This window comes from Rhinolophus sinicus, chromosome 3 (genome assembly GCF_057876585.1).
Source record: "Rhinolophus sinicus isolate RSI-liver-muscle chromosome 3, RSI-T2T, whole genome shotgun sequence".
Lineage (NCBI taxonomy): Eukaryota > Metazoa > Chordata > Mammalia > Chiroptera > Rhinolophidae > Rhinolophus > Rhinolophus sinicus.
In genome coordinates this window covers 132,012,183-132,025,867 of record NC_142503.1, presented here as the reverse complement: position 1 = coordinate 132,025,867, position 13,685 = coordinate 132,012,183, and the positions used below count along the sequence as shown (strand labels likewise).

General features: G+C 40.4%; 1 pseudogene; it reads right to left on the bottom strand.

Annotated features, from left to right (window-relative positions):
- Positions 1–6,616: 6,616 nt before the first annotated feature.
- LOC109458867 (ATP synthase F(0) complex subunit C2, mitochondrial pseudogene) lies at positions 6,617–8,945 on the bottom strand (annotated as a pseudogene).
- Positions 8,946–13,685: the final 4,740 nt, after the last annotated feature.

Sequence of the window (13,685 nt, the reverse complement as noted above, 5' to 3'; positions counted from 1 at the left end):
CAAAGCCACTTGGGTTTTGGTTTTCTTTTTAAATATCTGAGTTCCCTCACCCCTGAGAGGTGTGGGGGGTGAAGGAGAGACATGCACAGTTCACAGCTGAAAGGAAGAGAAATGGCCCTTCCACAAAAGGCAACCCCCAAACAGACTTTCTTCCCTAGTCCAAGTGTGATCTAAGCCTGTTGAAACAATCACTGTGGATCTCCTAAGATGGGAAAGTAATGGCCGGCGTGGTTTGTTTTACTTATGTATGTATGTATGTATGTATGTATGTATTTTTTAAATTTATTGGGGTGACATTGGTTAGTGAAATTATATAGGTTTCAAGTGTAAGCAGGTGTGGTTTTAAGCAGAAGTAGGAAGAGGCCCATCTCCAAAAAGGGGGACTTGGTTCTGGGGCTCCGAGTTCACAAGAAACCAGTGAGGAGGTGGGCCTCTCACTGATTATGGCCATGTTAGGATCGACCCGCTCATGTTTATAATTTTTTTAGCTCATTGGTAACAACCTTGAAACAGATGATTTCACGTGAAAATCTTGAGTCTCAGTGCCTCTAGAAAACAAATTTCATGGCATTGGATGCTATTTAAATGGAATATTCACTCTTCAGTTCAGCACAGTCCCCGTCACTCCCTATTGGCTTATACTGAACTAGCTAATTGGCATGAATGGACCGATGTCTGGAGGCATGCATAACACCTGGTTTTCAGGTTCTGTGAGTGGCACGAACTGTGGCCCTTTTGCTCCCAGTGCTCCAGAAACAAGACTGGACATAGCAGAAGCCTAGGCAATGCCCGTGGCGGCCAAACACTAAGTGACAGGGTCTCTGAAGCACCAGTGAGGGTCGCTGGGGCCGGCTCGCCTGGATCTGGCATGGAGGGACTGGGCTGGGTGGATGTGGCCAGAGCAGCCATGGCGGCTCCTCAGGCCTCGCAGCAGCCTGTATAGGGATCCTGGTACAACACGAGGCTGTGGGGTAGAAATGAGGAGGGGAGGAAGTCACCGAAACATGTGGATATTGGGCATCTCATTGATCTTGACAAGGTGGGCTCAGAAACAGACTTGACTTGATAAAGAAATAAAAAGAAACATGATCTTCTTTGCACCTTGTTTATGGTGGAAACATTCATTCATCCTTTTATGAGGCGTTTTACAATTGCCTTTTCTTATGGGAGTTAAAAAAAAAAGATTATATTATCAATGTTTCCAGTCTCTCTCCTCCCACTCAGAAAAGTGAATCTTGTATTTGCTAGTTCATCTTCTCTTTGTTTATTGCTCCCAGAGCAGCTCCAGATGACAGGAGGTGGGAAAAGAAGGAAAGAAGCCAAATTAAGCTTCATAATAAAGAGCAGCGACAAAGGGAGGGAGAGAAAAAGTGGACTAGGTAGGAAGAGACTGGGAGGTGGTATAATGGGCAAATCAGTCTGAGGGCCAGGTGGTGAGCAAGGAAGTTGTGGAGGACAGAATGGTAAATACAAGAGCCATGTCAGTCATAAAATAAGTAGGACTCTCTTAATTAAATTTTACTTGATATTTATGACAGACACAAGACAAAGATTGGAATTGCTTGCTATTTGGCAGTAGGGGGGGGTGGGAATCTGAATTCTTTGAATCTAATGACGACACTTAGAGAAACAGGACAATGAGCGTTTAGGAATCATAAGGGTCCCCCCGTAGTGTGGGATCCAACAAACGCAGACTGTCTGGAGTAAAGGAGGGGACTTTTAATTAAGAGGGACCTGTGCAACTTTAGAACAGGGCAGACGAAAGAGCCGACCCAATGGAACAGACAAGACGTGGGCAAAGTCCTACTGGAAGGGAGTCTGTGAGGACGGGGCAGGAGTGAGGTGAGCGGTCAGTGCTAACGCAGATGAATCTCTTTATTTTGCTACTGCCTGCAGGGGCGGGAGGCTCCATGAGGCAGGGAAACCCTGAGCTTAGTTGCAGCTGGAGTCACTAAAAGTTGCCTCACTATTTGAGGGAGAATATTTGGTTAAATATTTTCCATTTATTTGCCTAACCTGACCGTGCCTTACTAGGTATTTATTTGGAATATGAACAACTGTTGAGTTTTATGATTGTGTGCTGTCAATCATGTCACTCTAAGTATTAGAATCCAAGTATTTAAAATTAAATTCATTTAAATTCAATGCATATTTGCATACTGCCTATTGTTTTTATGGTGTTTGAGTTTTGTCCATTGTGCCAATAGTGATCTTTATAGCATTTTTCCTATATCTAGGATCCCACGCAGGATTGCACATTGCATTTACTTGGCATGTCTCTTTAGTCCCCTTTCATATGGAAACAGTCCTTCTGCCTTCTCTTGTCTTTCATGACATTGATATTTGAAAAGTATAAGCCAGTTGCCTAGAATGTACCTCATGGGACATAATATATACTCTTCTTAATACTAAGAAAGATACTCAGAGAGAGAGAATCTTAGTGCTCAAAGGACCTGTGAAATTATCCCACAATGCTTAATTTTAAAGATGTGGCTAGTCTACAAGCTAATTTAAAATTAATTTTAAAAGAGTAAATTCAGCCATTAAGTTTTCATTAGGCAGTTGGCATATAAATAAAGGTTTGGTGAGGGCTGTAGTATATTCAGAAGGTTCCAAGGGGGAATCAGGAAACTGAATGTTGGGAGGACTTGAATAGAGAGAACACAGAGCCTTATGAACCGAGTCCATCTCAGTGGCAGATTACATTTTCCAAATAAATGAACATATCATTAGCTCTTTCTAGGACCTGATTATTCCTTTATCAAGTGAGAAGTCCTGGCGCCTTCCTTCTTGAATTGGGCTGAACTTCTGACTGTTTCCAAAAGTAGAATGCAGTAGAAGTGACCCTGACTGCCTTCTGAAGCCAGGTTAGAAAAGGCCGCTCACCTTCTGCCTGATTCCCTCGCAATCCAGCCGCCATACTTTAAAGTAGCTCAAGCAGCCCATGGAAAACATCAGGCCCATAGGCCTGGCTGAGCATCTTGGCGACAGTCACTGCTAACTTTCCAGCCATGTGAGTGAGAAATCTTGAAGGTCAGTCCTCCAGCCCCGAGTGGAACAGCTCCAGAAACATTATGGAGAAGAAAGTAGCTATTTCTATTGGACCCTGCCCAAATTATAGGTCTTTGAGGAGAAAAAGAAAATACTGTAACTATTTTACCATCTAAGCTTTGAGTGTGGTTTATTGTTACATAACTGTAAATAATAGCTGTAGTTTAGTTACAATGCTGTCTAACTTTCAGGTGTCACATGAGGAAGAGGCCAGAAACCAAGAGTGAGATGCTTAGAATCCTTTCAGACAAAAAAAACAAAAACAGTGTTCCAGTTCAAGGACAATACAACTGAAAGGATCTGATCAGAAGTTTAACAGCGGGCTTCCTACATCTACTGGACCTCATAAGCAAGAGACAGCAGTCACACCTGAAAGGCTAAAGCTTAAACACTGACTGGCATCCCAGGTTCACAGCACTGCTCCAGGGAGCTTTGCTGGATTAGCCATTCAACCTCCTGCCCTCTACCCTAGGCTTTCACACTGAAGACCACATCTCAGCTTTGTCCTGCTTCTCTGGTTTGTAGTGACTGTCTTCCATCCACTCTCTACCTCACCGTGAGGGCTTAACGCCAGGAATTTGAAACTGGGGCACTGGAAAATGTGAACCCTCTACAGCATAGTTCCAAAGTTAACAAAGGCAACAATAGCTATTGTGCCTAAGACCAGCCCAACTCCACAAGAATCGCTCCACAAAGGATATAAATCCAGAGATTGTCCTAGGAAAATAAGATCTACTCTATGATAGACATCCCAAATTTGGGTTAGGATTTTCTCCCACAGGTTGATAGTGGCCCCTGAACAGACATAGAAAGAGCTTTCATTCTTTTCTAAAATTTATTAGCAACTCTTTTTACTTTTCTCAAGTACATCTAGGGAATAGTTGGAAGACTTAATTGTAGTTGATAAGCTGTAATTAGGTTTCCCTAGAGTCGAGGGCCAATAGCTACAGAATCTTATTAGAAAATGTAATTAATGTATTTCCACTACATTTTCACTTACTAGGCAGGATTGGGGGGAACCAGGACAGTGATGAAAGGCTTTTCATAGAAATTTTTTTAAAATTAGGTAAGTTACCATTTTTAAAGCCTCATTATAAAAGAAAAACACTCTTTTAATATAGTCTTGTTCATCTAAATGAGTAAAAATGTTTCTTGGCACTTTTTTTTTTTTAAATTGCCATTCCTCTTCCTAGTTTTAAAAGCAAATTAAGACTTAAAAAAAATATTCCAGCTTCCAATGAAATCAGTTCATCATGAAATGGGGAAAATGTAATCTTGATTATAAATGACAAATGGAACAGAGATTACCGTGGCTAAGAAACAATAATAACATCTGATTTCTCAAAGAAGAGATCATATTTAACATAGTCCTCTCCACACTATTCTAACAGATGTTACTGCCTAAAATATATCCCCACCAATCTACTAAAATTCCACAAATTCCAAGTATTCGTTTATTTGTAGGAAACCTTTTGGGATTTAGGATCAACCTTTTAAAATATTATTATTTCTGGAAAGAGTGCTGTATCAGTTATGGTCAGTTATTAAGGATTTTATCTTGGACTTTTTGAAATAAAGAATCATTGCCTTGGAAAGCTAAAGCAAATGCTCTGAGTAAAGGAGGACGCAGGACAGATACATTTTGATGTGTAGCTTTTCAGGAGAGCTGATCTTTGTGGGATACATAAAAAATATATATATATATATATATATATATATATATATATATATATATATATATGAATTTGAAGAGCAGTCTCCTCATCATTTTCCAGGGTTGGCCCTCATCTTTGGTAGTAGAACCAGAGTAAACTAGATTATGATTCCTTAAAAATAATTGCTGAATTAAATGTCATGAAAGTTTACCCTGTTTCCTCTTTATCTGAAAGTCCCCGGCATTTCCTTCCCTGAGAAACACCAAAGTATTTTCTCAAGGTTTAGCTCCTCTGTTAAGCCTTCTGTAAACCCCCAACACCTCAAGCAATTAATTGGCCTATCTTTTTAAATCTCACAGCATTGTGTATATACCTCCATTATAAATGTATAACCCCTGTTAGAACACGAGTTCCTAGAATTTTGATGGTGTCTAAACAGAAGGGTGTCTTAAAGGTTAAGAGATGAAAGAAGAAAGTGGCACCTGTAATTTCTGTGCAGTGGGAGAATTCTTTTCCAACTCCAGTACAATGCATATGCTATTTTTCCTGCAGAGGCTTTGGGAACATTCAGAATAGAGACAGAAAACAGCAGCTATATGCAAATCAAGAAACTATTCCCAGTTAATGAGTATATATATTGGCAAGCATTTTGCCAAGCTTACTTTACAAAGCAAATGTCCTGAGAAAATTAATGGTGACTCTGTTATATAATATCTGAACCTGTACATTTTTAAAAATTAAACTTTATTGGGGTGACAATGGTTAGTAGAGTTATACAGGTCTCAAGTGTATAATTCTGCAATACATAATCTATATATCACATTGTGTGTTTACCTCCCAGAGTCAGTTCTCCTTCCATCACCACATATTTGATCCCATTTTGAACCCTTACATTTTCAAATCAAGAAACAGAATTCTCTAAAATTGGCAACAAGGACCTTGATACAAAGAAGCAGCCATTTAAGGCCAGACCAGGATGGAGCAGAAATCACTCCCAGAATCTGAGTGAGAAGAAAAAGAGTCTGGAAGTGAAGAGAACTAATTCACTAATTTGTAGTAAGGGTGGGTTAGAAGTTAATACCCAAACACCAGGTTACAGCATTTTTATTTATTCTATTTTGATCTCCTTATAGATCTATCATTTAGCTATACTTAAGTTGACCGAATGGTAAACTATTGTTCTTGCTTAGCAATGTGAGTTCAGTCATTCTGAATCCTTTGATTAACTTTACAATAATTAGAAATAATATCTCAAGTATTATCATAGATAGTAACCTGAATCAAATCAACCTATCCAAAAATTACAAAGGTAATCAATATTCTGGTGTTCAGAATGTGTCCACCAGGTAAGCATTTTTCCTTATAGAATTTTCCCTTAACAAAGCCTATTTCTGTCTGAGTGTACTATATACCCTCTAAACACACATTCACCCTCATTTTGTCTTCTCAAGTTACTAGTACAGTGACTGACATATAGTAGGTATTCAATAAATATTTGTTGTATAAATAAGTGAAAAGGGGTTTTCACTTTCACTTTCTCCTTTCAGCTAAATCCTCAAAGCAAATTAGTTGAATGTTTGGGTAGTGGATACACTATCTTGCTGTTGATAAATGTCATACAATAAAACTATTGGTACAACAATGACTTCCATTAAATACGTGTTTTTTTTTGCTTGTGTCTTTACATCATTATACTGAATAACTGAGGTGAATGCTGTCTTTTTTTTTTTTTTTTTGACAGTGAATAGGGTTTCTATAATTTTTTTTTATTATTATTAATCAGTATTTATTTGTCTCCTCTGTTAAACCCTGAGCCAACTACTGACCCCAGGCTGGGGAGGTATAGGAAAAGGAACATACATGGCAGACCAGACACGAGAACAGAACTATGGGAGGTGGGGACGGATCCTTCACAGGTTGAAGAGAATGAGAAAGGCCATCAGCAGGCAAAAGAGCCCTACTGCCTCTGAGAGGGCAAAGCCCAAAACGGCAGAGAAAAGCTGTTGCTTCAGAGAAGGGTTCCTGGCATAACCAATGACGAGGCTCCCAAACAGTCCCAGTTCCAGCCCCGGAGCCAGCCACCCCTACTGTGGCAGCCCCAACCCCAATGAACTTGGCTGCTGTGTTGTCCCTGGAAATGGCACTGGTTTGGAAGCTGCGACTAGTAATAAGTGAGGTCAGAGTATGTGGGGCTACCAAGCTGCTGAGGCTCTCATTTGTCAGTATCTATGGTCGTTTTGGCATCACTGCAGACAGTGGTGGGCGGAGCCCTGGGAGGAGCTCTGACCAAGGAAGGGGCGGAGACAAAGTTGGCGCAGGCACAGATTTTCAGAGGAAGAGGGGCTGTGGCAGGAGATAGGCTCCCAGGGCAGAGAAGACAGAAAGAGCTATAATTTATCTATTTGTTTATTTTTTAATGTACTTTGGCAAAGCAGAAAAAACCTTTTCTAAATCTAATTCAGATTGATTTGGGTGGATGTCTCACAACCAGAATCTGTCAGATTTCAGACTGCTTTAAGCCATAAAGTACTATCTTTCCTCATGTATTCCTTTAAAAACAGAAAAGTAGATATTTCCTTTCTGATAAAGACATGCCAAAGTCATAATTGCTACTTGAAATGGGGGAACATGTTAGAAAATTATTTTAGTTTAATACTTGGCAGATATGCGTGGTTACACATATTTTTGATTAAAGTATTTGGAACTAGACTGAATGGCAACACAATCAGCTGTCACCATTTGTACTGACACATCAAAATAAAATTGTAACTCTGGGATCAAGGAAAAGTAATGAATAGTAACAGTAAAAAATATGTTTATTAATTGGTAAATTGAGTTGTAGACAGAAACCTTTTCTCAGATTAGAATCAGAGACGTGGTTCATGCAAACATGATCACCTTGAAAGACTGAAATGCTAAATATTTCAATTTCTTTTAATTTGATTAAAATAGCCTCTTTTATTCCTTAGGAAAGGTCCTTGTCTTTGAGAGACCATTTTTGTCATTCTCATGCAATGCTTTTGTGCAGTGACCCTGAGGAATAAAACAGCTCTTGAGCTAGACATAGAAGTATGCTAGCTTGTGGGAAGTCTAACCAAATTGAAACCAAGAGGCAGGAGGGCTCAGAAATGACCTGTTTGATGTAAATGGAACTCCTGTCTCATACCATACAATCTGACCACCAGAGAGAGTGATTTTAATTATACTATGCTAATTAGACTCTTTATTATATGGAATGGAGCCTCAGCCATTGAATTAAGTGGAAAAAAGTAAATCATAAGGATCCACAAGAACCAAATTTCAAGATCTGAAGCAGGTCTATTAACCGTGTACTCCTTGCTTTCACTGTTGGCTAGTGAAGCCTGCTCTCATGAGGTCTTGCTTTACTGGGCATATCTATTTCATTGGCCTTTTTCCTTATTTATAAATGAGGAGACTAGTTCCCACTTTATAGGGCTATTGTGAGGATTAATGAATTAGTTAATAAGAAACACTTAGAGCAAGGGTACCTTTCTTTAATCCACTCATTCTTCCTTTCCCTTTAGAGCAAAACTTGCAGAAAGAATTGCCTAGTCTGTTTGCCATTCCTCTTCTCACATACTATCTTGAAACCACCCGCACTAAGCTTTCATCACCCCATCACTCCACTGAAATTGCTCTTGTTGAAGCTATTAATACTTTCCACACTGCCAACCCCAATGGTCTCCCTTGGCTGTCGCAGTATTTGACACAGTTGACCCTTCCTGCCTCCTTCACTTCTAGTTTTCTCGCACTCCTAGTTTTCTTCCCACTCCTAGTTTTCCTCCTACCTCACTGGGTTCTCATGCCCAGTTTCATCTCCTGGTTTTTCTTCATCTCCCTGATCTCTAAGTAGTGGTGTGACCCAGGGATAGTCTTTAGACCTTTTTTACTTTTCTACCTACTTTCTCCCTAGATGATCTTCCATTTTAAATGCTGATGATTCTCAAATATATGCCTAAAGGACAGTTATCGCCTCTGTTATGTCTAATAGGCACCTCAAACTTATCATGTCTAAACTAAACACCTGATTTTCCTCCCATAACTACTTCTCCCATGGTTTTTCTTGTCACAGGAAATGGCAACTTTATCTTTCTGGTTGCCCTGTCAGCCTTGAGTCCCCTCTTTCTTTGAACCCCATTTCCAATCTGTCAGCAAGTCCTGATAGTGCTATCTTTAAAACATATCCAAACCTTGCCACTCACTTCTCACAATTCCCATTACTACTGCCTCAGTCCACGCCACCAGCATCTTTCCCCTGGAGCATTACCGTGTTTCCCCGAAAATAAGACCTAGCCAGACAGTCAGCTCTAATGCATCTTTTGGAGCAAAAATTAATATAAGACTTGGTCTTATTTTACTATAATAAAAGACTGGATCTTATAGAATGGAATGGAATGGAATGGAATGGAATGGAATGGAATGGAATGGAATGGAATGGAATGGAATGGAATAGAATAGAATAGTCCGGGTCTTATATTAATTTTTGCTCCAAAAGATGCATTAGAGTTGATGGTCCGGCTAGGTCTTATTTTCAGGGAAACATGGTACAATAGGTTCCCATCTATTCTGGGCTCCCAACAGTCTGCTCTCAACACAGCAGCCAGAGGGGTCTTGTTAAAAGGAAATCAGGATATGTCACTCTCCTATTTCCCACACCCAGGGGCTTCCCATTTCACTTAGAGTAAAAGTTAAAGTCATTAGAGTGGCCTAAAAACAAGGCCCAACACAAACTGGCCCTTCCCTACACCAACTAACCTCCAACCTCGCCATCATAGTTAGCACATCTGAATTCTGCCCATGAGAAGATGCTGAATTGTGAGCTCTGCTTGCCCCCTCTACCCTGTCCCCAATTTCTCACCCAGAACTAGGACATATGCCTGGTTGGGGATGGGGGTAGGGGGCAGGAGCTACTATGCTCAGAAAAGATCAGAACAACAACTGATAAAAAACAGAAGAGTCTGGGAGAATCACCAGGTTGTTAACAGTAGTTTTCTCTAGGAGGGTAGTTTTTATTTTGTGTGTTTTGTTTGTCTCAGTTTTCTTTAATACACAACTAGAAGAAAAGGGTTTGAAAACTTTGTTTTGCAAAATGAGAACGAAAAATTAGATGTAGAGATTCTTATGCCAGCAGTGTGTCTCCCAAATGTCCAGATAGGAAGTGCCCCACCCCAGGCCTGGGGCCTGCGGACCTGGGGGCAGTTGTATTCCTAGAGAGGGGGCAAAATGCATCCATCCCAACATCAATGGGTGTTAGGTTCTCCTGACTATGAGTAGTTTCACTTGTTATAATGTCATGATCACCGAGCAACGTTCTGATAATTTAGTGTCCTAGGAAAATTGCCTATAGGGAGAGGGTGCGCTCCCCAACATGAGCAGGCATCTGCCTGCTGATTACATTTTCTTCATTAAAAATGAAAATACTAGCTTTCTGGGATTGGTTTTTAAGATGATGGAATTTTTTGCAGATCCTAGCTGAGAACAACCTATACTCAAAGCTATCCCATTCAAAAATCCTATTTTTGTCTAATGTGTTTGCCCTCGTATGTCCTTGTGTGGCCCTGAGTCATCTGGTAGCGAGAAGCGGATCTGAATTTTCGTTAATAATGGTGACCAATTACTGGGGCTCTTGCAGAAAAACAAATACTTTGTTGAAACTATGGCAGGGAGTAGGAGGGAGGGTCCACTGAAAGAAGCAAGTGTGCCTGACAATGACAGTGAGGTAAATAAATCTCACTTTGGTGGATAGCTGCATGTTAAACATTTATTTCATGCCTGCAGCTGCAAATTTTAATTTTCTCCTTGGAGAGTGAGTGACAGGATTTATGCCTGATAATGACTCAACAATTTTATTTGCATAAAAATCTCCTGGGGAGCTTCTTTAAATTGAAATTTCAGGCCCCACTGTCGGACTCTCTGCTTTAGACCAACACCCACAGAGAGTGGTCCTAACTGGACTTTGCTGGACTGCTGTGTTACACATTTGCTAATCCAGCAAGGCTCAGCCACCTCCCCTTGTCTGCTTTCCTCTGTTCTTGTCACTCACTTACCTCTGGCCTGTTTGTCCTGCACTTCCCCATGGCCCCTTGGAGCTAGTGCCTGTTAAGCCTCCTTTAGCACTAAGCTCGGGCTTCTATCTTTGGCCCATCCTTACTCCTTGGAACCCATGGTTTCTGAGCATCCCAGAATGAGAACAGATATTGGGAGACATTTTACCATAGGCAAATGTATTCACTTTCAGAATCCAGGAAAGAAATAAAAGCCTCATAATCTGCATTTTCAAATAAGAACTCCAGGAGGTTATGATATGATATGTATGTATGTATGTATGTGTGTGTGGGTGTGTCTTTGGATCACGTTTTGAGAACCATTTTTAAAGGCAGTATGTATTTTTCAAGCTATAGATCATAATCCACTAGACGTCATGGCATCAATATAATGGGTCACTACCAGCATTAAAAAACAAAATAGTAAAACAGACTAGGACAGAACAGAATAGATCAGAGTACATCACAGAAAATAAAATGTATTTCTGGTTATGCCTTGCAGTAGAAAAACAAAAGGAAAGACCCCAGTTAAGGGATAGACTCAGAAATTAGCATAAACATTTTTTGAATGCTGATTTTGCTTTCTGTACTGAAACAGTAGGTGACTTTTCCCTCTCTTTCTATGACTATACTCTCTCCTGGGCCAAAGATGTATCTCAGGTTCAGTGTGTAGTTTGCTGTTGCTATGGTGATTTTGATACTGGATCTATCCCATTGCAATTCCCCAACAAATGTGGCCTTCCTTATTTTCTAGGTTTAATTTGAGATTTAATTAGACAAGTTTACAGAACCTTCTTCATTTAAATTATATTTATTCAAAGATTATCTTGTAGCATTTTCAGTTTAATTCCTTAGTGTAAAAATGGAGATAAACAAAAATTTGCAAGACCAATTTTAACTGTTCATCAAATTGTTGAGAAAGGATTTATAGGTGATCAAAAAGCCCAGATAACCTGCATTTTTTTTTTTTATCTTGGCAATGAGGCTACAGAGGGAAGAAGAGAATGGGCAGTGCACTCTGTTTTATTGGGTAGCTGGAGGGATGCCCCTCTGAAGGGTCTGCATTCATTCCCTACTATTGAGCGTGGCTACATATACGGGGGGTGGGAGGGTGCCAAAGAAATGTATACACATGTCTTGTATTCATCTTTTGTTATCAGTATATATTGAGTATTACAATTTTAATACAGTTTTTTCCTTTCTTAAAATGTATACACGTTTTTGGCACACTCTGTATGCATATAATATAATTATATTTACTATATATATAATTATAGAACTTTCTCTAAACAGAGATATAATTGATTTGTTGTCACTTTTTCTTTAAGTCCAATATTCTGTGGTCTCCTACCTCTAAACAATCTTGAGGCTCATTGTGTCACATGAGAAAAAGGTGGATACTGCATAGAAAAAAAGAGATCATTTTTATTTCAAATCAGAGAGTTTTTTTGTTTGTTTAAGCAATTTAGTAAATTCAAAAGTCTTAAAAGGAAAGCTTTATGGAGATAATAAAGGGATGTCTATATAGCAAATCTCCCTTCTTTCACAGATCAATGTGTTGATGAAAGAATGTCCAAACCTATAGAAATGTTTTGTAAGAGTTTATTTGAGCCAAAACTTGAGAACATGCCCAGAAGCAAGATCTCAACAGATTAAAAAATAATAATCCAGAGAATGGCAGTTTTGCAGCTTATTTTATACGTTTTGAATCAAAGGAGAAAACGTAAGGAAGTTACATGAAAGAAAGGAGAAGGCAAAATGAAGAAATGCCTAGGATTGGATAAAAAGCAAAATGAGAAACACACACTTCTTTTACATTGGTGAGTGCAGGATAGTTAACATTGAACATTTATAGTAAATAGAGATGGTATGCAGGGAACAAGATAATAAAGGAGGGGTTCTGTGTTCCCATGCTCTGGTGGTTTTGTGCTCTGGCACCAGTGGTTGTGCCTTTGAGGGGTAGGAAAAGAAAATTAATCTGACATTTCAAAGATAGTGTGTTATCCTAGATGCATAAGAAGAATGGCCAGAGCTCACTTAAGGTAAAGACTCACCTTTGCTAAGGAACTTATAGGCCTGGGATGTGACTACCTACCCACCATGACCTGCCCAGTTAGGAATCTGTGATCAGACCATCCTGTGTGGTTACTTTTGGTCCCTGAGTTGGTAGGGCCTGCCATGTGGCCCCCTGAGTTTGTCAGGTTTATCGCATAGGCCCTTTTTCATTCACACATGCCTGGTGTCTTGATCAAATAGTCTTAGGTGGGAGAAGACCTGTGAGATAAGATGGAAAGTGATAAGCCAGAACTTTTGAACACCTACAGGTTGTTGAAAAGAACAAAGGAATTGATGGTAAGTCTGGAGGGATTTTGTCCTCTTCTGGAGCCCAAGTCTTTCGTGGGAGTGTGGGGACATTGAGGTAGGTATTGAGGCATCCACAATCCTGGGGCTCAGGGCTGCTTTCCTGAGAGAAGCCTGGAGGAGGCTGCAGGCTTCCTGGGGAGACCTGGCCCTCTGTTTGGCTCCATGCCCAACCTGGTGTCAGAGTGATGGAGCAGAGTCAGCTAACTGGACAGGTGAGCCTGGGGTAGTGCTCCTGGCTCCCCACTAGCTTCATCTTGCTGCAGAGGTACCACATGCCCTGCTGAAGGGATAGAAAGTACTCGGGGAGCAAGGGCTGTAGGATAAAGAGCCTCTTATAAGAGGGGTCGTCATGAAGGGGCAAGTGGCTGGGACCACAGACTCCAGGGATGGGTCCCAGGACATGACCTGAGAGGGCCGGCCATACCACCATGATTAGCAGTGAAGGATGCAGAGCAGATGAACCGTTCTAGATCAGACGAGTGGAGACCAGCAAGCCCCCAGAGCACACCCACTGCAGGAACCCAGTAAGATGCCTTGTGCACTTCTTAAG